Genomic DNA, 22,583 nt, shown 5'->3' with positions numbered 1-22,583 from the left:
ATTATTATTAGGGCAGCCGCAGCTCCGCCCCCCCCCGTGACGGCAGGGTCCGAGCGAGGCCTGGGATTGGGCCCAGGGCCCGTCCCTCCGGGCAGCTGGCCAGCGGCTCCGCCCTCCTGGTCAGCGGCGCGGGCATCGCCCAGCTCTGCTGACCCCTCTCCTGACGCCCCTCCGGGCCCCACACCCGCACTCGCCGGAGCCACAGGTAGGCACCGGGGGTCCACCTATGCCCCCGGACCCCGCCGGACCCCCCCCGGACCCCCCCGGACCCCCCGGACCTCCTTAGTTCTCCTCCGTCCCGGCCCCCGGGCCCGTGTCCACCCCTCGCACTCCGCTGCCCTTGTCCAGTCCTCTACCTCCCCTGCCCGTGTCCGGCCCTCTCCCTTCCCCGCCCTCGTCCAGTCCTCGACCTCCCCTGCCCGTGTCTGGCCTTCTACCTCCCCTGCCCGTGTCCAGTCCTCTACTTCCCCCGCCCTCGTCCAACCTCGTCCTCCCCTGCCCGTGTCCAGCCTCGACCTCCCCTGCCCGTGTCCGGCCTTCTACCTTCCCCTGCCCGTGTCCAGCCTCGACCTCCCCTCCCCGTGTCCGGCCTTCCACCTCCCCCGCCCTCGTCCAACCTCGACCTCCCCTGCCGTGTCCCAGCCCTCTACCTCCCCCGCCCGTGTCCAGTCCCCTTCCCCCTTTGTTCCGTGCCCCTGAGCCCCCTTGCCTGTGTCCAGTCCTCTCCCCTCTCCGTCCGTGCCTCCCCGCCCATGTCCACTCCGCGTGCCCAGGCCTCTGCCTCCCTCATCCGTGCCACTGTGCCCCCCCTCCCTCCTTCCAGCTGTCCACTTCCCCGGGACGACCCCTGGGCCCTACCCTCTCCGTGTGCCCCCTCCCGTGTCCAGCCCAGTGTCTATCAGTCCGTGCCCCTGTGCCCCCATGTCCATTCTCCGTGCCCAGTTGTCTACCCCCCTTCCCTGCCCCCGTGGCCTTGCCCTTGTCCAGTCCTTTGCCGCCCTTGTGCCCGCCCTTGCCCACTCTGTGGTGTCCGGCCCTCTATCAGCCCGTGTTCCTGTGCCACTCAGTCTGTGTCCACTCTTTGTGTCCAGAACTCTATCAGCCCTTGCTCCTATGCCCCCATCCCTGTCCCACTCTGCATATCAGTCCTTGCTCCTGTGCCCCTCAATCTATGCCCACTCTTCGTGTCCAGCCCTCTACCTATCAGCCCTTGCGCCTGTGCCCCCCGTCCTATCCACTCTGCGTGTCCAGCCCTCTATCAGCCCGTGCTTCTGGGCCCCACAGTCTGCGTCCACTCTCCATGTCCAGCCCTCTATATCAGTCCTTGCTCCTGTGCCCCCCTAATCCTGTCCACTCTGCGTGTCCAGCCCTCTATCAGCCCGTGCTTCTGTGCCCCTCAGTCTGCGTCCACTCTCCGTGGTCCAGCCCTCTGTCTATCAGTCCTCGCTCCTGTGCCCCCTGCTCCTGTCCACTCTGCATGTCCAGCCCTCTATCCCAGTCTGTGCCCCCAGCCCAGACTCCGTGCGTCTCCCCCAATGTCCACTTCCTGTACCCAGGTCCAGTCCTCCACCTCCGGCCCCAGGCCTGCCCCGCAGCCGCCCCCACCATCCCTGGAAGTCCCGGGGGCGGGGGTCCCGAGAAAGCCGATCCGCACAGACCGTCCATCTTTCCGTCCGTCCGACCGGCCCGGGACCCGGGCTCTGGGAGAAGGTGGCCAGCTGCACCTTCTCCCCCAGGTCCCCCCCAACCCCCACCCCCAGACCCACTCCCAGCCCTCCACAGGAGCAGACTGGTCCTCCAAAGGGAGCGATACAGTCCTCCTTCCTTCAAGAGAACTGGAACCCAAGCCAGAGGCCCGAGAGCTGGACCCAAGGCCGCCACCACCGACTGGGCCAGGGAATGAACTCATTGCCCTTCCCCTCTGCACCTCCCCTCTCCTTCCCCCGCCCACCCTCTTCCCCTCCTTGCTCCTTGAGGATTCCAAAAAAGAAACAGGAAGTGGGATCCTAAGGAAGCTCATCAGCTCACGTTCGTAAACTGTTTTATTTGGTGTCCTGTAAATATTTGGGAATTTTGGAGCCTGAAGTGAAGCAGTGTGATGTAGCAGAGTCATTCTCTTCCCAGACAGATACCAAACTGTGATGTTTAAGAGCAAACTGTGGTGTCAAGCACTGCTAAGTGCTAGGGTAGGTAGAGGGAATCAGGTCCCACAAGGGAAGCAGGGGTCTAAGTGGAAGTCAGTCAATTGTGTTTCCTGAGCAGTTACTGTGTGCAGAGCCCTATGCTAAGTTCTTGGGAGAGTACAGTGTAAAGAGGGAGACTAGGTATTGAATTTCCATTTTGCAGTTGAGGTAGCTGAGGCACAGAGAAGTAAAGTGACTCACCCAAGGTCACCCAGCAGACAGGTGGCAGAGTCAGGGATTAGTACCCAGATCCTCCGACTTCTCAGGCCCGGGCTCTTTCTACTAGACCATGCTGCAAAATGCAGGGGGACTGTGACATGGGGGTGATAGACCACAGCCACAGAGGACCAGTTTTGTCCTGGGTTCACTTTTAGGGTTGTGAATTTCCAAGACATTGTTTCTCGAATCAATCCTCTGCTAGACAGAAAGCAGCGTGGCTGCTTGGATGAGCAGCGTGGATGAGAAGCAGCGTGGCTCAGTGGAAAGAGCACGGGCTTTGGAGTCAGAGATCATGGGTTTGAATCGCTGCTCTGCCACTTGTCAGCTGTGGTGACTTTGGGCAAGCCACTTAACTTCTCTGTGCCTCAGTTACCTCATCTGGAAAATGGGGATTAAGACTGTGAGCCCCACGTGGGACAACCTGATTCCCTTGTGTTTACCCCAGCGCTTAGAACAGTGCTCTGCACATAGTAAGCGCTTAACAAATACCAACATTAACATTAACACCTTGAGTGCAGGGTCCTGTCTGCTAACTCTATAGTAGTTCCCACAGCACTAATGTACATTTCCATAATTTATGTATGTATGTTAATATCTCTCTCCCCCTCTAGACTATAAACTCCTCAAGGGCAGGAAACATGCCTTCTATTACATTGTACTTTTCCAAGTGCTCAGTACAGTGCTCTGATTGATTATGGTATTCTCCCAAGCATCAGTACAGAAAGTGCCCAATAAACTGGCCCAAACCAGTCATGACCATTCCAACACATCCAGTAACTAGGCAGGGACAAGGCCAAGGAACTGGGCAACACAGGGAAAGTGGGGAGAGAAAGCTAGAAAGAGTGTGTGCGTGCATATGTGTGTGTTTTGTGTGCATGTGAATCTGCTCCCATGAAACTGATTGAACCTACCAGCCAAGCATACAGTAACGTGGCCTAGTGAATACAGCCCAGGCCTGGGAGTCAGAACAATCTGGGTTCTAATGCAGACTCCACCACTTGTCTCCTGTGTGACTTTGAGCAAGTCACTTAAGTTCTCTGGGCCTCAGTTTCCTTATCTGTAAAATGGGGATTAAGACTGTGAGCCCTATGTGGAACAGGGATTGTGTCCAACCCAATTACCTTGTATCTACTCCAGCGCTAGTACAGTGCCTGGCATATAGAAGGGCTTAGCAAATACAATAATAATTATTATTATTATTAAATCTGGAAATGATCTTTAGGACCTCTGCTATTTTGCAATGTGAGACAAAAGTTCAGGCAAGGAAAATCTGACATGTGGCTCATCGCTAAGTCCCTGGGTAAAGTGCATGCTGTCTTTGGAATACCTCCTTGGGTCAGTCTGATGGGGTTAAATTCAAGGTTAATAAGTACACAACTCTAAGTTATTTCATTCATTCATTCAGTCGTATTTTATCGAGTGCTTACTGTGTGCAGAGCACTGTACTAAGCACTTGGATAGTACAATTCAGTAATAAAGAGAAAACAATCCTGCCCAAACAGGCTTATAGTCTAGAAGCGGGGAGCAGAATTCAAAACAAGTAAAGAGGCACATCAGTATAAATAATTAGAAATTATAGATATATACACATCAAAACAACTAAACAGGCATCAATGTAAATAGAATTATAGATTTATAAATATATTCCAGTTCACAGCAGAAGCTGCGGCCAGAGTTGTTCCAGATCTAAGCTATTTCCCATCTGCCAGCTGATGAACAGGTCTCATCACTTACTGTGTGCAGAGCACTGTATTAAGCACTTGGGAGACTATAATGTAACAATAGACAGACACATTCCCTGCCAGGATCATGTCCAATTCAGTGTTGCTAATAATAATTATGTAATTGTTAGTGCTTAATATGTACCAGGAACTATTTCCAAATTATAGATCATTTGCAGAATATGCAAATTTGCCCCAGCACATAACCCTTCACTGATTTCTAGTTAAGTTGCTCGGATTTGTAAATTTAGACCTCTGAGCTGCTGTCAATGATTCCCAAAGCTGCAGAGCCCAGGAGAAAGCTCCTGGCTTGGCTGTTTCCAAGTGTCTCTGTATCAGTAGAAGTCTGCTGCGTTGAAAGAGTTTCCCAGTTTCCTCTAGACTGTAAGCTCACTATGGCGAGAAACGTGTCTGTTTCTTGTTTTATTGTACTCTCCCATCTGCCAGCTGATGAACAGGTCTCATCAGAGCGGACGGGCAGGGAATGTGTCTGTCTGTTGTTACACTGTAGTCCCCCAAGCGCTAATACAGTGCTGTGCACACAGTGCTCAATAAATATGATTGAATGAATCACCGGCAGAGAAGTTGCACTCACAGATTGTGCAGGGCTGGGGTGCAAAAGTTAGGAACTTTACTCTGCAGCTCACCAGCCCGGATAGCAGGGGAGTCATGATTCCCTCAAGACCCCTTTTTCTGGGGTGGGCCATGGAGGGACACATAAAGGGGAAAAATAGCTTCCACTGCCCAGTCAATCAATCATCTGTATTTATTGAGCATTTATAGTGTGTGGAGCACTATACTAAGCATTTGGCAGAGTCCAATATTACAGAGTTGATAGACACATTCCCTGATCACAATGAGCTTACAGTCTGGAGGGGAGACAGACATTAATATAAAATAAATTACTGATAGATACACAAGTGCTGTAGGGCTGACGAAGGGGTGAGTAAAGGGTACAAATCCAAGTGCCCTCAGTTGGTGCTCAGAGCCAGAAGAGGCGTAAGGGACTTTTCTTAAGGTTATCATTGTCAACGTGGTGGGTTGATTTTGGAATTCATTTCTGTTTCGATTTCTGCTGCCATTTTTCGGTGCCTGTTTCTTCCCATCGAGAGTGTGAGCATCCAGGATCATGTCCAATTCAGTGTTGCTAATAGTAATAATTATGGTATTTGTTAAGCGCTTAATATGTACCAGGAACTATACTAATGGTGGGTAGGCCCAACTCCCTACCCACACTTGTACACTGGGCCGGTGGGGCCCCAGTGGCACTTTTCCTCAACAATTTGATATTCCCTTTAGGTCCAGGGAGCCGCACATTTAGTGCTTTGATTTTTCCTCAAGGCTAAGATCTCTTTCCTGCGGGGTCTTTTTTCTCAGCATCAAGATGGCGGAGCTCTGGGGGGCGAAGGAGTGGTGGATTGGAAGGAGAGATGTGTGCTCTCGAGTCCCAGCTGATGAGATTCCGACTCCAGGCCAGCAAGATCAGAGAGTTACTGGCTGACAAAGTGATTCTGATAATAATAATAATTATGGTGCTTGTTAAGCGCTTACTATGAGCCAAGCACTGTTCTAAGTACTAGGGTAGATACAAGTTAATCAAGTTGGACACAGTTCCTGTCCCACATGAAGCTGATAAAGTTTCTCCTGTTTTGGCCTTGTTGAATATAAGCATGTCTATTGAGCCTATCAAAAGAAGCCAAAGCTTCACTTCTTGTGGAATAATAATAGTATTTGCTCAGCGCTTACTATGTTCCAGGCACTGTACTAAGCTCTGGAGTAGATAATGCTTTTTACACAGTATGCTTAATAAATATGTCTGACTGAATGAATACAAGGTATTTGGGTTGGACATGAGACTCCCACTGACTGAATGAATACAAGGTATTTGGGTTGGACATGGGACTCCCAGTCTTAATCCTCATTTTACAGATGAGGTAACTGAGGCACAGAGAAATGAAATGACTTGCCCAAGGTAATGCAGCAAACAAATGGCAGCTGAGGTGCCCCCCCTCCCTAAAGCATGCCAGAATGGGAGTTGGCCTTCCCCAGGCACCCTGCCTCTTCTCCACACACACACCATTCCCTCCCTCCCTGGCCGGGTGAAGACCAGTGGTGTGTGGGGCCAAGTTGCTGGACCTGCAGCCAGGACCCTCCTAGATGGTTCCCTCCTGGCCAGGACCATCCTGATTAGTGGTCTAGTTAATGGGCCTATGAATTCCTGGGCCCAGGAAGGCTTTAGGGGGTCTGTCCTGGGCCCTCTCCTCCCCCCCTGCTCTTTTTTAGTGGTATTTGTTAAATACTATGTGCCAGGCACTGTTCTCAGCACTGGGGTAGATACAAAGTAATCAGGTTGGACACAGTCCATGTCCCACATGGGGCTCGCAGTCCTAATCCCCATTTTACAGATAAGGGAACTAAGACACAGAGAAGTTAAGTGACCTTGCATGCACCCAGCACAGTCAGACTGGCTGCAGCTGACTATATAAAGCAGGTCCTTTCAGACTTCCAGGCCTATGCTTCTATCCACTACGCCACCCTGCTTCTTCTGCCCTTTTCACTCTCTGGACTGTGGTTGCTGGCCTGGGCTTGGACTCCGCTATAGACTGAGGGCTAACAGTCAGGACAGTGACATAGTGTCCAAAACCTGTTTCCCAGCAGAAAGCAAACATCCAGTTTTGACATTCAGCCAACTGGCTTGTGGATCCCTAAGGTACCTGAATCTTCTTCAAGCTGGGAAGGGCTGGAGGGATCACCTCATCCCAAACCCCGTCACTTTGGCACACACTCCAAAGAGCCCAGGCACAAAGGAAATGTTGACAATGACAATGCTAGCCACATTTCCCGGGTGCCTACTGGGTGCAGAGCCCTGCCCTGGGCTCCTGTTGGTCGGACAGCTTGACTCGTTCGTTTCCCCCTGTGCTCTCTGAGGTGGCTGCATCCAGCATAAAAAGCGGCAAGTTTGCCGCCCACCCAGAGAGGTCCCGTGACCCACAGCGAGGTCATGGGCACCGAGGCTGGGGCCATCAGAGCTCAGCTGCCTTGGTGGTCACCTGATCTAGTCACCCAAGGTCTCCTATTGAGAGGTCAGTGGAAGATCACATGCCCCAGGGAAAGGTACAGAGACACGCTCTTAAGATCAACCTCAAAACGTGTTGTTTTGTTACTGGTGCTTGGCTACCATTGGCCTGAGGCAAGGTCTCTTGGGTGGCAGATGGCCTTCTGCCATTCTGTCTTGAGCACAAACCCTCAGGTGCAGCAGAGGAGAAACGCAGGAGATTAGTCAGGCAGTCAGTCAATCCCCCTCTAGACTGTAAGCCCGCTGTGGGCAAAGAATTTGTCTGTTTACTGTTGTACTCTCCCAAGTGCTTAGTACAGAGCTCTGAACACAGCGCTCAATAAATACGATTGAATGAATTATATTTATTGAGCACTTACTGTTGGTGGAGCACCGTACTAAGACCTTGGGAGAGTACAATATAATAAGACACATTCCCTGTCTGCAATGTTTACAGTCTAGAGTGGGAGACAGATATTAATATAAATAAATAAAATTGCAGATACATAAGTGCTGTGGGGCTGGGAGGGGCGTTGAGTAAAGGGAGCAAGTTAGGGTGAAGCAGAGGGAGTGGGAGAAGAGGAAAGGAGGGCTTAGTCAGGGAAGGCCTCTTGGAGGAGATGTGTCTTCAATAAGGCTTTGAAGCAGAGGAGAGGAATTGTCTGTCGGATATGAAGAGACAGGGCATTCCAGGTCAGAGGCAGCTTGGGGGCGAGGTCAGCAGCAAGATAGATGAGATGGGGAAAGAGTCCCTTTCCCTCTGCTTCTCCTCCCCTCCCCATTCCCCCTTCTTCTCCCTCTGCTCCTCCCTTTTCCCCTCCCCAGTGCACTGTGCATATTTGTATATATTTATTACTCTATTTTATTTGGTTAATGATGTGTGTATATTTATGATTCTATTTACCTTGATGATACTTATGCCAGACTACTTGTTTTGTTCTGTTTTGTTGTCTGTCTCCCCCGTTTAGACTGTGAGCCCGTTGCTGGGCAGGGATTGTCTCTATCTGTTGCTGAATTGTATATTCCAAGCACTTAGTACAGTGCTCGGCACATATTAAGGGCTCAATAAATACAATTGAATGAATGAATGAGTGAGTGAAGGAACAGCAGTAAGGTTAGCATTCAATCATTTCTCTTCCCCCACTACCCAGCCTCGCTCCTCTCCCACTACAACCCGGCCCACACACTTGGCTCCTCTGACACCAACTTACTCACTGTGTCTCCATCTCATTTCTCTGTCAACCCTTACTCACATCCTCTCTAGAGCCTGGAATTCCCTACCCCTCCATATGTGACAGACCACTGCAATCCCCATCTTCAAAGTCTTACTAAAATAGTATTTCTTCCAGAAAGCCTTCCAACATTAACCTCCATTCTCCCCACCCCATCCTCCCTCTCTTCTGAATTGCTTGCACTTGGATCAGTACCCTCAACCCAACCCCCACAGTGCTTATATACAGCCTCATACTCTGATCTATCTGGAATATATTTTAATGTCTGTCTCCCCCGCTAGATTGTAAACTCAGTGAGGGGAAGGATAGTGTCTACTTCACTGTACTCTCCCAAGTTCCAAGCATAATGCTGTGCACGTAGTATGAGCTCATTAAAATCCCCTGGATTGATGTCTCACAGGAGGCCGGCTGATAGTCTGGGGAAACAGAGCAGTTATTTTTTCCCCATTTTTCACGAGAGGAAACTGAGTCACTGAAAAAATTCAGTGATTTACCCAAGGGCACACAACAGGGAAGTGGTGGAGCTGGTATTAGAACCCATGTCCTAACTACCAGTCCTGGGCCCTTTCCACTTGGTTATGCTGCTTTCCAACTCTGATTTCCAATCACTCTGCCCTCAGGGGAATTTGGCCCTGTTTCAATGGAGATGGAACTCTCCCGCTTTTGGCAGAAGGGCCAGGCTCTTTCCAGAATGTTCCAAACGATTCTGGAGGGGTGGGAGGAAGGAAAAGTTATGTGGATGGATGCCTGTATGGGAATCACTGTTAGCCTGGGTGGGTGAGAGGAGGGAATGGATGTGTGGCTGGGTGTCTAGTGGTGTGGGTGTGTGTGTGTGTCTACAGGTGGATCGGTATTGGTGTGGTTGGGGAGGTGGGGTATCTGTGTTAGTTTTTGTCAGAGAGATGACTAGTCCAGCGTTGAAAGGGTGATTAGCCCCAGGACCAATATTATTTGTCCGTTCCCAAAGGGAGAGTCCACTGAGGCGGGGGCGGGATCTGTTTCTCCACTGGGAATGGGGGCTTGGAGTGGGATCCATTTCTCCAGGAGCTACTCCCTAGGGGAGACTCTTTTGGGGTGGGGAGGGCGGGATCTGTTTCTCCACAAGGTGCTCCCCAGAGGGTGATTTAAAAACTCATCTCACCGATGGCTCTTTCAGGATTAGCTGAAGCAGCTTGGCCTAAGGAAAAGAGCATGGGCTGGGAGTCAGAGGACCTGGGTTCTAATCCCGGCTCCATCGCTGGCCTGCTCTATGACCTTGGGCATGTCACTTAACTTCTTGTGCCTCAGTTCCCTCATCTGTAAAAAGGGGATTAAGCACTCTGAACCCAGTGAGGGACAGGGACGGTGTCTAATTAGGCGTTAGGATTAGGCTATCTTGTATTTACCCCAGAGCTTAGTATAGTGCCTGGCACATACTAAGTGCTTAACCAGTACCATAAAACAAAACAAAAACACTCAAACTACTTAAAATCACTCTTCTTACCTTGAATTAGCAGTTCTTTTTTTATTCGTTAGCTGTCGGACTTGAAGTCTTTCATTTGCCAGTGGAATGAGTAGTGAAATCAATAAGTATTTCCAAGACTGATATTTCAGAAATCGCAAACTTGTTTTTCTTGATGGGTCTGTGTCTGGGATGAGATGCTCAGGAGCAGGATCGCTCTGTTGGTTTGACCTTTGGAAACTTCACCCTGTTGCCAAGTTACTCATGGGTTTTCCCAGGATGGAGATGAAAGTTTTCCCCAACGCTTTCCTCCTGATGGGTTGCCAGGTGGCAACAGTAACATCATCTATTTGATTTTTTCCTTTCCATTTAGACCGCTCGTTTTCTGAGGTTCTGGGAAGGGAAGTTGAACATCGTAGGTATTTTGGGTTTCCGAACAGGTGTAATTTATAATATAACCTCCTCCCCAGCCCAGTTTTTGATGTTGTGGGAGGTGGCCAAGGTGGCGACACCCAGAGATTTTGGTTTGGGGAGGGGTGTCTCTCCTTCCCTGGCTGATGGAGCTGGGGAAGCCAAGCTGGGCACTGGTGTGGTTCCAGTTTGGGAAGAAAGAAACCTTGTTTTGAAGCTTTGGGGCAGACGCTCCTAGCTCCTGGAGGTGGGAGAGTCTTACTAAGGAATTTAAGGAATGTGGAGGAATTTTCCTAGCTGGTCTGCAGGCCTCAGTCATGGAGGGAGAATCAGAGGGCAGCCTGCTGAGAAGGCCGCCCATTGGAGCCGGCCTGCTAATAATGTTGGTATTTGTTAAGCGCTTACTATGTGCCGATCACTGTTCTAAGCGCTAGGGGTAGACACAGGGGGAATCAGGTTGTCCCACGTGGGGCTCACAGTCTTAATCCCCATTTTACAGATGAGGTAACTGAAGGCACAGAGAAGTTTAAGTGACTTGCCCAAAGTCACACAGCTGACAAAGTGGCCGAGCCAGGATTCGAACCCATGAACTCTGACTCCAAAGCCCGTGCACTTTCCAAATGAGCCACGCTGCTTCTCAGGAAGGGCCACCCCTGGAGTCGACCTGCTGCTGCTGCTGATTATGATATTTGTTAAGCGCTGAACTATGTGCCAGGCACTGTACTAAACGCTAGGTAGATGCAAGCAGATTGGGTTGGATACAGTCCCTGTCCCACGTGGGGCTCACAGTCTCAAATCCCCATTTTACAGATGAGGTAACTGAGGCCCAGAGAAGTTAAGTGACTTGCACGAAGTCACACAGCTGATAAGTGTGGAGTGGGGATTAGAACCCATGACTCTGACTCCCAAGCCCGGGCTTCTTTCCACTGAGCCACACTGCCTGCTGAGAAGGCCACCCTGGAGCGGAGGGCTTCATTCTAGTTATTGCATTGTTCTTGTCTGTCTCCCCCGAGTTAGACTGTAAGCCCGTCAAAGGGCAGGGACTGTCTCTGTTACCGATTTGTACATTCCAAGCGCTTAGTACAGTGCTATGCACATAGTAAGTGCTCAATAAAATACTATTGAATGAATGAAGGACAAGGTATGGCCCGAGGGCTGTCGGTTTAGTCCTTGGCTGGAGGAGAGGAAGATAGAGTTTTCCTTGGGCGGGATGGGCATATGAGCTGCTCACCTTGAGCCCGGGGGGCCCCAGCGTGGCCCACATTGCCCTGGATGGTCTGGGGCTCTGAGGCCCGGGGTTTGGGACACTGCTCTCTCCTTTTGGGGGAGACCGGCAGCCCCTCTCCTGCTGCTGGAGGGCTGCCCCAGCCCCACTGCCCTCCTCCTGGCTGGGTGGAAGATGTTGCCGGCCTGAATGGGGAAGGCGGCTTCTGCTGGACCAGCACATTCAAGCAGCACAGCCTAGTGAATAGAGTCCAGGCCTAGGAGTCAGAAGGACCTGGATTCTGATCCTGGATCTGCCACTTGTCTGCTGTGTGACCCTCGGACACATCACTTCACTTCTCTGTGCCTCAGTTACCACGTCTGGAAAATGGGGATTTTTTGAGCCCCAAGTGGACAGGGACTGTGTTCAACCCGATTTGCTTGTACCCACCCCAGCACTTAAAGTGTCTGAAATTAAAGCAAACACTTAAGTACTACAATTAATTAATCAATTCTAATAATAATAGTAGCAATAAAAATAAGAGAGTGGTCCTTTGTTACCTACTTACTCAGTTGCTGGGGCGGATACAAGATCATTCCCTGTCTCATCGCTGTCTAATTGTAGGAAGGTGGACAGGGATTGAATCTCCATTTTACAAGATGAAGAAACTGAGACATAGGGAAGTGATGTGACTTGCCCCAGACCACCCAGGCAACACAACATCAGAGTTGGCATTAGAACCTAGGTCCTCTGATTTTCCAGACCAGGGCTGTTTCCACTAGGCCACACTGCTTCTTCAATGTGACCACTGATCCCTCAGCATCAACTCTGTCTCATCCATCCCGCCTAAGGATGCCACTTGTCAGCTGTTGTGACTTGTGGGCCAGTCACTTCACTTCTCTGTACCTCAGTTCCCTTCATCTGTAAAAATGGGATTAAGACTGTGAGCCTCATGTGGGACAACTTGATTACCCTGCATCAACCCCAGCGCTTTTAGAACAGTGCTCCTGCACATAGTAGCACTTAACAAATACCCAACATTATTATTTCACTTCTCAGTATGACCTCTGATTCCCCCAGTGTTACCCCAAGACCTTGGTCTGACCTCTGACCCCACAGAGTGTTACCCCATCACCTTGGTCTGACCTCTGACCCCACAGCTTTCACCCCACTGCCTTGGTTGAACTTCTGACCCATAGCATCGCCCCCATTATTTCATTCCGACCACTTATCCCTCATTGTTTTCCCATCACCTCCATCTGACCCCTCATGGAAACTCTTCTTTCCTGCTGGGTGAGCAGTGGACTCCATTCCCTCAGGGAGCTGAGCAGCTGGGGACACCAGTGGGTTTGGGAGTAGGGGCTGGACAGACCTGTGGGCGTGAGTCCAAGCTGGGCAGCGACACTGTTGGCACTGGGCCTTCGGAAGGGCGCCCGGACTGCCAACCCGAAGGGGCAGCTGTTGTTTAACTTGACCATTTTCCACAGCGTGGCTAGGGCTCCTGGACAAGAGGAGGGGAAGTTGACAAAGCACTTGCCCCGATTGCTTCCTTCCTGAAGGGCTTTTAAAGTGATTCTTAAATGATGTTGACCAAGAAAGCATTTGGCCTCCATATTAAAGGACGGATGTCTCACTGTTTCCTCCCACCTTCTGACGGTTCGGTCAGCGTCTGAACCAGTTGCCCTCGGCATGCCAACCCACTGGAGCAGGATTTCTTGGGGCACAGGAGCTGCAAGGAGGAGAGAGAGACTGGGAGGTGAAGAGTGGCACAGAGCGATAGACAGTCACTGCAACAAACACGACAGGACAGTTTGTATGTGTGCCCATGCGTGTGTACACACGTGCACACGGTGTGGCCGGGACAGTGGCTCTGGAATCGGCCTGTCCAGCTGCCCACTCCTCCCCAGGGGATGTCATTATAGGTGGTGGGGTGCCGGTACACAGAGCACCAAGCCAGGTCCGGGGGCAGTGAGGGATGGCAGGCCCGAGCCACTTGTGCCCCCTTGCCCTGCCCGTGCCTGCCCTCCTCCCTGAGTGGCAGCCCCCCCAAGCAACCTGCCTATGGTGGACAGAAGCAACATGGCTTAGTGGAAGGAGCACGGGTGAGGGAGTCAGCTCTGTCACTTGCCTGCTGGGTGACCTTGGGCAAGTCACTTCACGTCTCTGGGCCTCACTTACCTCATCTGTAAAATGGGGATACAATATCTTTCTCCCTCCCACTTAGAATCTAAAAATTCCACGTGGACAAGGGACGGTTTGGATGAGATTATTTTATATCTACCCTAGCACTTATTACAGTGCTTGGTGCATAGTAAGTGTTAAATGCCACAATTATCATCATCATTATTATTATTATTATGTGAACATGGGCTGGTGGGAGGAAGGCAATGTAGAGCCTTGGGAAGCTTGGCTCTTCAACCTCCCTGTAAAGCCTCCTGGGAGAGCTGTCTGGATCAGAGGAGAGGACTTCTCTCCTGTGTGGCAGCACACCAGGCTCCTGATGACAAGTTCCTGCCGGGAGTCCAGCCGGTGATCCTGGCCTTATGACACTGGGGGCTGGGCCCAGCTTCTGGACGCAGGTCTCGCCTCCCTGGGGGATGGTTCGAGGGCCAGGTGACCTAATTTGCACACTCGATTTTTCAACTAAGAATGTATTCCAACCTTTGAGTTATTTCTGTTTTCATAAACCCAGTCTGAGATCTCCCATTGGAGGAATTCTTCAAATCCCCCGTCTGCTCATATTTGGTCTTTAAAGCCGTTCCCTACATTCTTGGCTGCCAGTGTGGAATTTGATCGGCGGATGTTCCAACCCCCAGTTCCCAGTTGTTCGGTCAGAGAAAATGCAGGGGCAGCCGTGCAGGGGCAGCTGTGCAGGGGCAGTTGCAGGCAAGCATGCAGGGGCAGTTGTAGGCAACTGAGGCAGCCATGCAGGGGCCATCTCAGACAGGCAGACATGGAGGGGCAATCGATCAATGAATCAGTAGTATTTGTTGAGCGTTTACTGTGTGCCGATCCATGTAAGCGCTTGGAAGAGGACAATACAATAGAGTTGGTAGAGAAGCAATGTGGTTTAGTGGGTAGAGCATGGACCCGGGAGTCAGAAGGACCTGGGTTCTAATTCCTGCTCTGCCACGTATCTTCTGTGGGACCTTGGGCAAGTCACTTCACTTCTGTAGGCCTCAGTTACTTCATCTGTAAAATGGGGATTGAGACTGTGAGCCCCAAAGGGGACAGAGACTGTGTCCAACCAGATTTGCTTGTATCCACCCCAGCACTTAGTAGAGTGCCTGGCACATAGTAAACGCTTAAAAAATACCATAAGTATTATTATTCCCTGCCCACAAGGAGCTTATAGTTTAGAGACAGTCTTAGGGGCAGCCAATCAGTCTGGCCGCAGGTGAAACCAATGCCTAGTTTCTGCTGGCCATCTCTCGGGCCAGCGAGGGGCGGGTCTGCCCCACGGACATCAGCAGGATTTCTTCAAAACAAATGGCGATTCTGGGATCAGCTCTCTCCTCCTTGGCAGCCTGGGGAAGCTCAGGCAGGGGGAGCTGAGAGAAGCACAACCTGATTAGCTTATATCTATCCCAGCGCTTAGTTCAGTGCCTTGGCCCATAGTATGTGCTTAACATGTACCATTTAAATATGAAAAAAAAGAAAGCACAATGCTCCAGTCTCCATTTGACTCCTTATCTATGCATCCTCTAGACTGTAAGCTCGTGTGCGCAGGGACGGTTCTACCGATTTTTTCATATTGTGCTTTCCCAAGTGCTTAGTACAGTGCTCTGCATAGAGTAAACAGTCAATAAATAAGATTGATTATCTAGGTTGGGGGATGCCCAGCCAGTGGCTTGTGCAGACAGGTCCTGATAGCCTCACCCTCCCACTTGGGGATGGAATCTCTTGTCCCCAGAGTGGTCTAGCACAGGGAAATCCAATGCCAAACCCCCCAAGCCCTTACCCTACCCCTACTCCACCCACAAGCAATCCCTCAATCAGTTGATCGTTATGTACTGAACACCTACTGTGAGCAGAGCATGGTACTAAGCACTTGGGAGAGGACAGAAGAGTTAGTGGACATGAACCCTGCCCACAAGGGTTTTACAGCCTAGAAGGGGAAACAAAGGTTACAGTAAATTTCAGGTAGGTGGGAGCAATAGAGGTTAAAAAGGGAGAGACAAGGGGTGAGTATCGAAGTGCTTAGGTGATGCAGAAGGACTGACATGACATTTGAGGGGCAGAAAGTGGGGAGATTAAAAATCAGACAGGGAATTTCTTTTTGGCAGCTAAGGTACTAGTTCTTTCTGGTGATTCTCCTGGTTACTTTTACTGATGTTTTTTTCCCCCCAGTTGGAGTTTTTAATATTCTTGACCTCAGTTAAACCTAAAGAGGCCAGATGCGATCACTACAAATTCAGCTCAGGGTCCAGGAGCCTGGAGCTGGGGGCCTGGACATCCATCACGAGATGAGAAGCAGCTGTTACTTCCCGAGTTGGAAAATGCCAACGAAAAGAGACCGCTCGTTGGTCTCTGATGCTTATTTGTATAGTGACGTTATAGTGGCGAGTAGACTGACTTTTCAAAGACTGAATACAGTGTTCTAGTGTCTGGCCCCTCTGGGGCTTTGACCCTTTTTCATTACCTGGAGCTTTTCGAAAGAAAGGTCTTTTGCACTAGGCCTAGAAATGCTACAGAGCTTCCAGCAGTCCAAGTGGGTTTTTTTTTTTTTCAGATTTTAGTTTACCTATAAAATACACATATGTGGAGTTTTCGTTTTGGGTTCAAAGACCACCCCGCTGACAAAGTCACCTGAAGTTTTTGGTACTTCCCTGGAGAGATTGGCCTTGTCTCACAACACGGGTGTTGTCGTTGGGTTGGGGGGAGGGGGTTGTGCTGAGGGAGGCTGTGGGTGGGAGGTGCTGTCCTGAAGCTGCTGTTGTTGGGTGTGGGGGGCTGTGCTGGGGATGTAGATTTCACCTACCCCCGTCCCCCTACTCCCAGCTGCCCCAGGGGTCAGTTTTCAGAAGTCATCTCAATGGGCCGCCCTTCCCCAAGGTGAGCGAGTCATTTCACACCCCAGTCCTTCTGTCCATCTGGCAGATGCGGCAGCTCGAGAGGCAGGTGAGCGATGCAGACCGTCGAGCAGAGCGAGCCTTCCAGCAGTACTGAGCGACCCCGGGCACCACAGCAAAGGGAGGGTCCCAGTCAGATACCACATTCCCATAAAAAAACTCTGGTCACCAAAAGTGCTCATTTAGAGCAGTCTGCATTACCCAGTAGGTGTCCAGAACGTGCTCTGCACAGTAGGCAATCAATAGAGCTCTCTCACCACAGTGGACACTCAATTAATGACTATTAATTGATTGATTGACCGATTTTTTGATTTAGGTGCAAGTTATGGAAGATAAATAAAAGCAGCAAATATCCAAACCAGTGAATCTGAGACCAGATTGTATAAAAAGTGTCAGGATTTGGAGAGTCGGATCCAGGAGAAGATGACATCATTCAGATTTTGGAGCTACAACTGGAAGGAGCAGGTTAAGCCCATGGGTACCCTTTGCCACGGTGGTTGTTCTGCTTGCCCCGGACCCCGGGCCCCTGGAGCTCGTGGAGTGTGGAAGTGGGAAGCGTGTCTCTTTGGGTTACATTGGCTGGTTGGGACAGGGGTGGTTGGGGGTAGTTTTTCTGCTCTTAATTAAGTGGGGTGAGACCTGGGGTAGGGCAGCACACTTCAGTGAGGGAGATTTTGTCCCAAAACATCTGATTCTCCAGCAAGCTTTCTAGGAATAAATTCCTGTGTGAAGTAGTACCAGCAGCAGCATTTCTTAATGGCCCAGGTTCCAAATACAAAGTGACACCTCCCCTGCTCACAATTTGCTTCCACTCTAAATGGGTGGTGAGAAGTAGTGTGGCCTAGTGGAAAGAGCACGGGCCTGGGAGTCAGAGGACCTGGGTTCTAATGCAAGCTCCTCCACTTGTCTGCTTTATGACCTTGGGCAAATCACTTCACTTTTCTGTGCCTCAGTTACCTCAGCTGTAAATGGGATTCAATACCTGTTCTCCCTCATACTTAGACACTGTGGAACAGGGACTGCGTCTGACCTGATTAGCTTGTATCTACCCAGCGCTTAGAGCAGTGCTTGATGCATAGTAAAGCACTTACCAGATGTCATAAACATCACAAACGTATTAACGACTAGAGTAGTCAAATGAATGGAGTTCTAAGGAGGGTATAAATCAGTTTCTAAGTGTTTGGGTTGTCTGAGGGGATGATATGGCCCAGGGCCTGGGAAATGAATCAGGGAAGGCTTGTGGAGGAGATGGAATTTACAAAAAAAAAAATGGTACTTGTTAAGCTCTTACTATGTGCCAAATAGTCTTCTAAGCACTGGGGCAGATACAAGCTAATCAGAGAAGTTAAGTAAGTTGCCCAAAGTCACACAAGCAAGCAGCAGAGCCAAGGTTAGAACCCAGGTCCTCTGGCTCCCGGGCCTGAGATCTTTCCACTGGGGCCACACTGCTTCCCATTTTAGGAAAAATTAGGATGTGGGGAGATCTGAGGTCTGTCTGACATGAGGAGGAGTGAGATCCAGGCCAGAGGAGCAGCGTGAGTTGAAGGGATGGAGGCTGGGGAGCAAGGACGGCCAGAAGGTTAGACTTGGGAGCAGTGAAGTCAGCGAGCTGGGGAGTAGTAGAGAAGAGAGCCAACATGTGTTTCAGATTTCCATTCATTCCCTCCAGCAGGACGGTGAAGACTCAGAGAAACTTTTGGAAATCACCATGGGGTAGTTGGCAGATACTGCAAAGTTTTCCATGGCCTTTTGTCATAAATACAGGCATCCGGCCATCAGTCCTCTCCTTCCTCCTCCCCCCTTGTCCTCTTTCCTCTCTTTCTCCTTCTTCTCTTCCTCCACCTTCTCTTCTTCCTCTCCTCTTTTTCTTTCTTCTCTCCCTTCCTCTTCCTCCTCTTCCTTCTTCTCTTTCCTTGGGAATATAGACCCCACCCGACCTGCCATAGTAGTGAGGAGGAAAGGAGAGCAACCTGCCTGGAAACCAAGGGATTCTGGACTCATATGAAGACCTGCCCACCTACCTACCAACCAGTCAATCAATCTATCTACCTACCTAGCTGGCCTTAAGCATATCTAGTGGGAAGGGACAGCATGGCCTAAGCAAGGAGGCAGTGTGGCATAGTACATAGTGGAAAGAGCACAAGTCTGGAAATCAGGAAACCCAAATTCTAGTTTTGGCTCCACTACTGGCCCACTGTGTGTCCTTAGGCAAGTGACTTAACTGCTCTGTGCCCAATTTCTCACCTGCTCTCCCTTCCCTTTTTGCAATGAGCCTTATGACTGACAGGAACTAGATCTGATCTCCTTATGTTAGATCTTTCCCAGTGCTCAGCACAGAATAAGAACTTAAATAATAATTGTGGTATTTGTTAAGTGCTTACTATGTGCAAAGCACTGTTCTAAGTGCTGGGGGATACCAGGTGATCAGGTTGTCCCACGTGGGGCTCACAGTTTTTTTAATCCCCATCTGACAGATGAGGTAACCGAGGCACAGAGAAGTTAAGTGACTTGCCCAAGGTCACACAGCTGACTAGCGGCAGATCCGGGATTAGAACCCATGACCTCTGACTTCCAAGCCCACGCTCTTTCCACTGAGCCACGCTGCTTCTCATATCATCATCATCATGGTCCCCATTGTTATTTATTTTTATGACATTTATTAAGTGCTTACTATGTGCCAGGCACTGTACTAAGTGCTAGGGTAGACAGAAGATATTGGGTTAGATACAGCCCATGTCCCACCTGGGGTTCACAGTCAAAAATGCCATTTTACAGATGAGATAACTGAGGCACAGAGAAATTATATCACTTGCCCAAAGTTACCCCAGTAGACCAGTGCTGGAGCTGGGATTAGAACCCAGGTCCACTCCCAAGCCCATGCTCTTTCCACTAGGTCATGCTGTTTCTATCATTATTATTGTTGTTATTATCATGACTAGCATCATTACTATTACCGCGGTGGGGGAGATGTCTCGAAGGTGAGTTTGGGGTCAGGGGAGGGGCAGGTGGTCCCCTTTCCCACTTTGGATAAAAGGATCTAGGGCCTTCAATCACCTGCTAATGACTCGTGGAAACAATTTTAGAACAAATAAGGATTCAAGGAGGCCAAGATATAGAAGAGAATAGCGGCCAAGATCAAGGAGTGGTGGACCTCCAAGCTGCATGAAGGTACTGCGCTGGATTAAGGGGCCACTGGGGTCAGGACCTCATTAGAGGGGTGAACATTGAGGGGGGTGGGAGTGCTCTCTTCTGAACTGGCTTGGGTCTGGCCCCCGCCCATTGCTGCTCTGCAAACCCTTTCGGAGGTGTGTGGGCAAGAAGGTCAGAAAGTCCTTTGGACTCTTTCTGAATTTATCAAGGGACATTCCTGTCAGTGACCCATAATCATTGGGAAAATCAATCAATTAGTGGGGTTTATTGAGCACTTACTGTGTGCAGAGCACTGTACTAAGTGTTCGCCAGAGTCGGAATCACCAGCAAATACAATGTGCGAGTCTGCCTTCTGAGGGTGGGCTGAGATGTTGAGGATTTAGGAAGTGAGTGATTGCACATGTTAGCTGTGGGAAGTGGGGGACTAGCTCCATACCACCCTCGCAAGAGTGTCTGGCCAGGGGCTGTGGCCAGTCTCCAGCTCCTGCGTGGGCCTTGGGCTTTGAGTGTCTGCCATGCAAGAGAAGCCCCTCAGCTCTCCCTGAACTCGCTGGCTTGGGCCAGACCCGGCCCAGACCAGCCGAGAGTCTGTCCGTGGGGAGGGTTGGGCATCCAGCCCTAGGATTTTTTGGGAATGTTTCTTCCAAACCTGATCAGTGAGAAACTGTGTGCTTTGCAGCTGGAAGTGGAGAATCATAATCTGCGTCTGATCAAACCTAAACCAAATCGAGGAATATGAACGTCATACAGTCTAAGTTACAAGGTTATGGGAAGAGTAAGGTGTCTGCTAGTGCCCTCTGGACTCCTTTGGGGATGTGGGGGGCCTGGGTGTGGGTGTTTGCCTCCATGGATGTCTGGGTGTGGTGGATAAAGGGTGTGTGTGTGTGTAATGTGTGTGTTTTTACGTATGTGTGTAGAGGGAATGTTTTTGTGTGTACTTGTATGTGGGTATCTGTGTGGCAGGAGGGAGTGTCTTTATGGGTGTGTATGGTGTGTGTAAATGTCTTTGTGTGAACTTGTGTGTGGATATCTGTGTGATGAGGAGTGTCTTTTTGTGTGTTATGTGTATCTGTGGTTATATATGGTGTGTGTGGTGGAGGGGGAAGATACACTCCGATGGAGGTTCCTGCAGCCTTAGGGAGGTAGTGGAAGTTGGATGGAGATGATCAGTTCACCAGCCTGTTGCTGCCTTGAAAGTCTTGCTTTATCTGGGGTGCCTTCCAGGGGCTCCATTAGCTTCCCCCATGGTTGTGGGCAGTTGGACCCCCATCCACTGAGCCAGAGTCCGGGATTACAGAGTTTGAACCTTCTGGAGTCACCTGAGTCCGGGACCTGGGATCACCAGAGTCCACTGGGCCCTGGGGTCCCTGGGACTGAGACAATGGCACTGGGGATCTTGGGGTCACTGGGACAGAGATACTGGCACTGGGGATTGCCAGAAATGGCAGGAGGCAGTTGTTCATTCAATTCAATAGTATTTATTGATCGCTACTATGTGCAGAGCACTGCACTAAGCACTTGGAATGTACAATTCGGCAACAGAATGTATTGTGCATGTTTCAGAGTGGTTCCCTGGACCATTAACTCCTGTTGGGCTATACTGGGCTAGGACTGTGGGCTCTGGCGGTGCCATGGGGGTGATTCTGAGTGGTCCATATTCCCAGGATCGGACCAGGGGAAGGGCCATCCATTTTCAGCCACCCAGAAGCCCGTGGAGGGCCAACGCTTGAGCAGTGTGAACCTTCGGATGCTTTTTGTCCAGAGCCAGAAGCCCTGAGCCACGTCTCAAAGCAGAGGAAGTGAGCCAGGTCTCATCTACAGGGTCTCCGTTCGGGGAAGGAAATCACATCCAAGGTCTGACCCCTGTGGGAACTGTCCCTGGCCTCTCAAAGTAGGGAGAGGGTTCCACAGGGAGGGGAGCCTCCGGGAGGGGGGCTCGGAGGGGGGCCCTGCACCAGGATCCACATTCAGCCTGCTGTTTGTCTGCCGAGGGATTCTTCCCTTTGAGGTTGTGAGTGGGTGAGGCAGCCTTCTCAGTCGAGGTGATCCTGGAGTTTGAATTCAACTTCTAACTCCCCAAGCAGCAGTCATAACATTGGCAGGGCTTTAAAATATTTAAAAATTCTCATCCTCTGAGGAAAAATTTCCACTGAAGGCAGGCTGCAGTCTCCTTCAGCTTTGAAAACAGATAAGGGTGTGAACCTTCTAACACAGTTTCCCTTCCATTTGATGGCCTCATTAGCTATGTCCAGCTTCCTCAGTTAGCAATGCTTATTCTCTGCTGGCCACAGAATGGAAGAACCTCTTCTGTTGTGACTTTTTTTTTTTTTTTTTTTTAGCAAAATCCAGCTGCTGGAAGTTCAGGCAGGGTGGTCCAACAGATAGAGCCTGGGGCTGGGTATCAGAAGACCAGGATTTGAGTCCCAGCTGTGCCCTTGGGCAAGGCACCGAACCTCACCGAGTCTAGGTTTCCTCATTGTAAAATGAGGAGCAGATAGTTGGTGTGAGCCCTCTGTGGGACAGAGATCAAGTCTGATCTCATAACCTTGTATCTACCCCAGTGCTTAGCATAGAGCTAGTGTGGAATAATTGACCTAATTAATAATGTTATCCTTCTGAACATCCAAGTCCAGTCTGGCATTCCCTTTAAATCTCCTGATTTAAAAATCCAGCACAAGTAGATGGAAAATAAATCTGACTCGAAGTTCCTCAAAAAAGCTCCCAGGCCTACCTGCCTGGGGCTCCTCAGTGACCACCTCTGTAACCTCTCTATTTCAGGAATGGAAATCCCAGATGTGCCTCCCAGGAGTCAAGCCCCAGAGTCGCTCAGCGGCCAGCGAACGCCACAGCCTGGCTTCGGACGGGTGGGGTTGGCCCCAACAGTGGGGATTGGTG

At 50.4% G+C, this 22,583-nt stretch overlaps 1 pseudogene; it reads left to right on the top strand.

The window, feature by feature from the left end:
• The first annotated feature begins 121 nt into the window (after positions 1-121).
• On the top strand, positions 122-17,413 carry LOC114814229 (annotated as a pseudogene).
• The last annotated feature ends 5,170 nt before the right edge of the window (positions 17,414-22,583 follow it).

Source organism: Ornithorhynchus anatinus, chromosome 9, assembly GCF_004115215.2.
Source record: "Ornithorhynchus anatinus isolate Pmale09 chromosome 9, mOrnAna1.pri.v4, whole genome shotgun sequence".
In the NCBI taxonomy this organism is placed as follows: Eukaryota; Metazoa; Chordata; class Mammalia; order Monotremata; family Ornithorhynchidae; genus Ornithorhynchus; species Ornithorhynchus anatinus.
The sequence above is the reverse complement of the archived record's forward strand: the minus strand, read 5'-3'. Positions and strand labels throughout refer to the sequence as shown.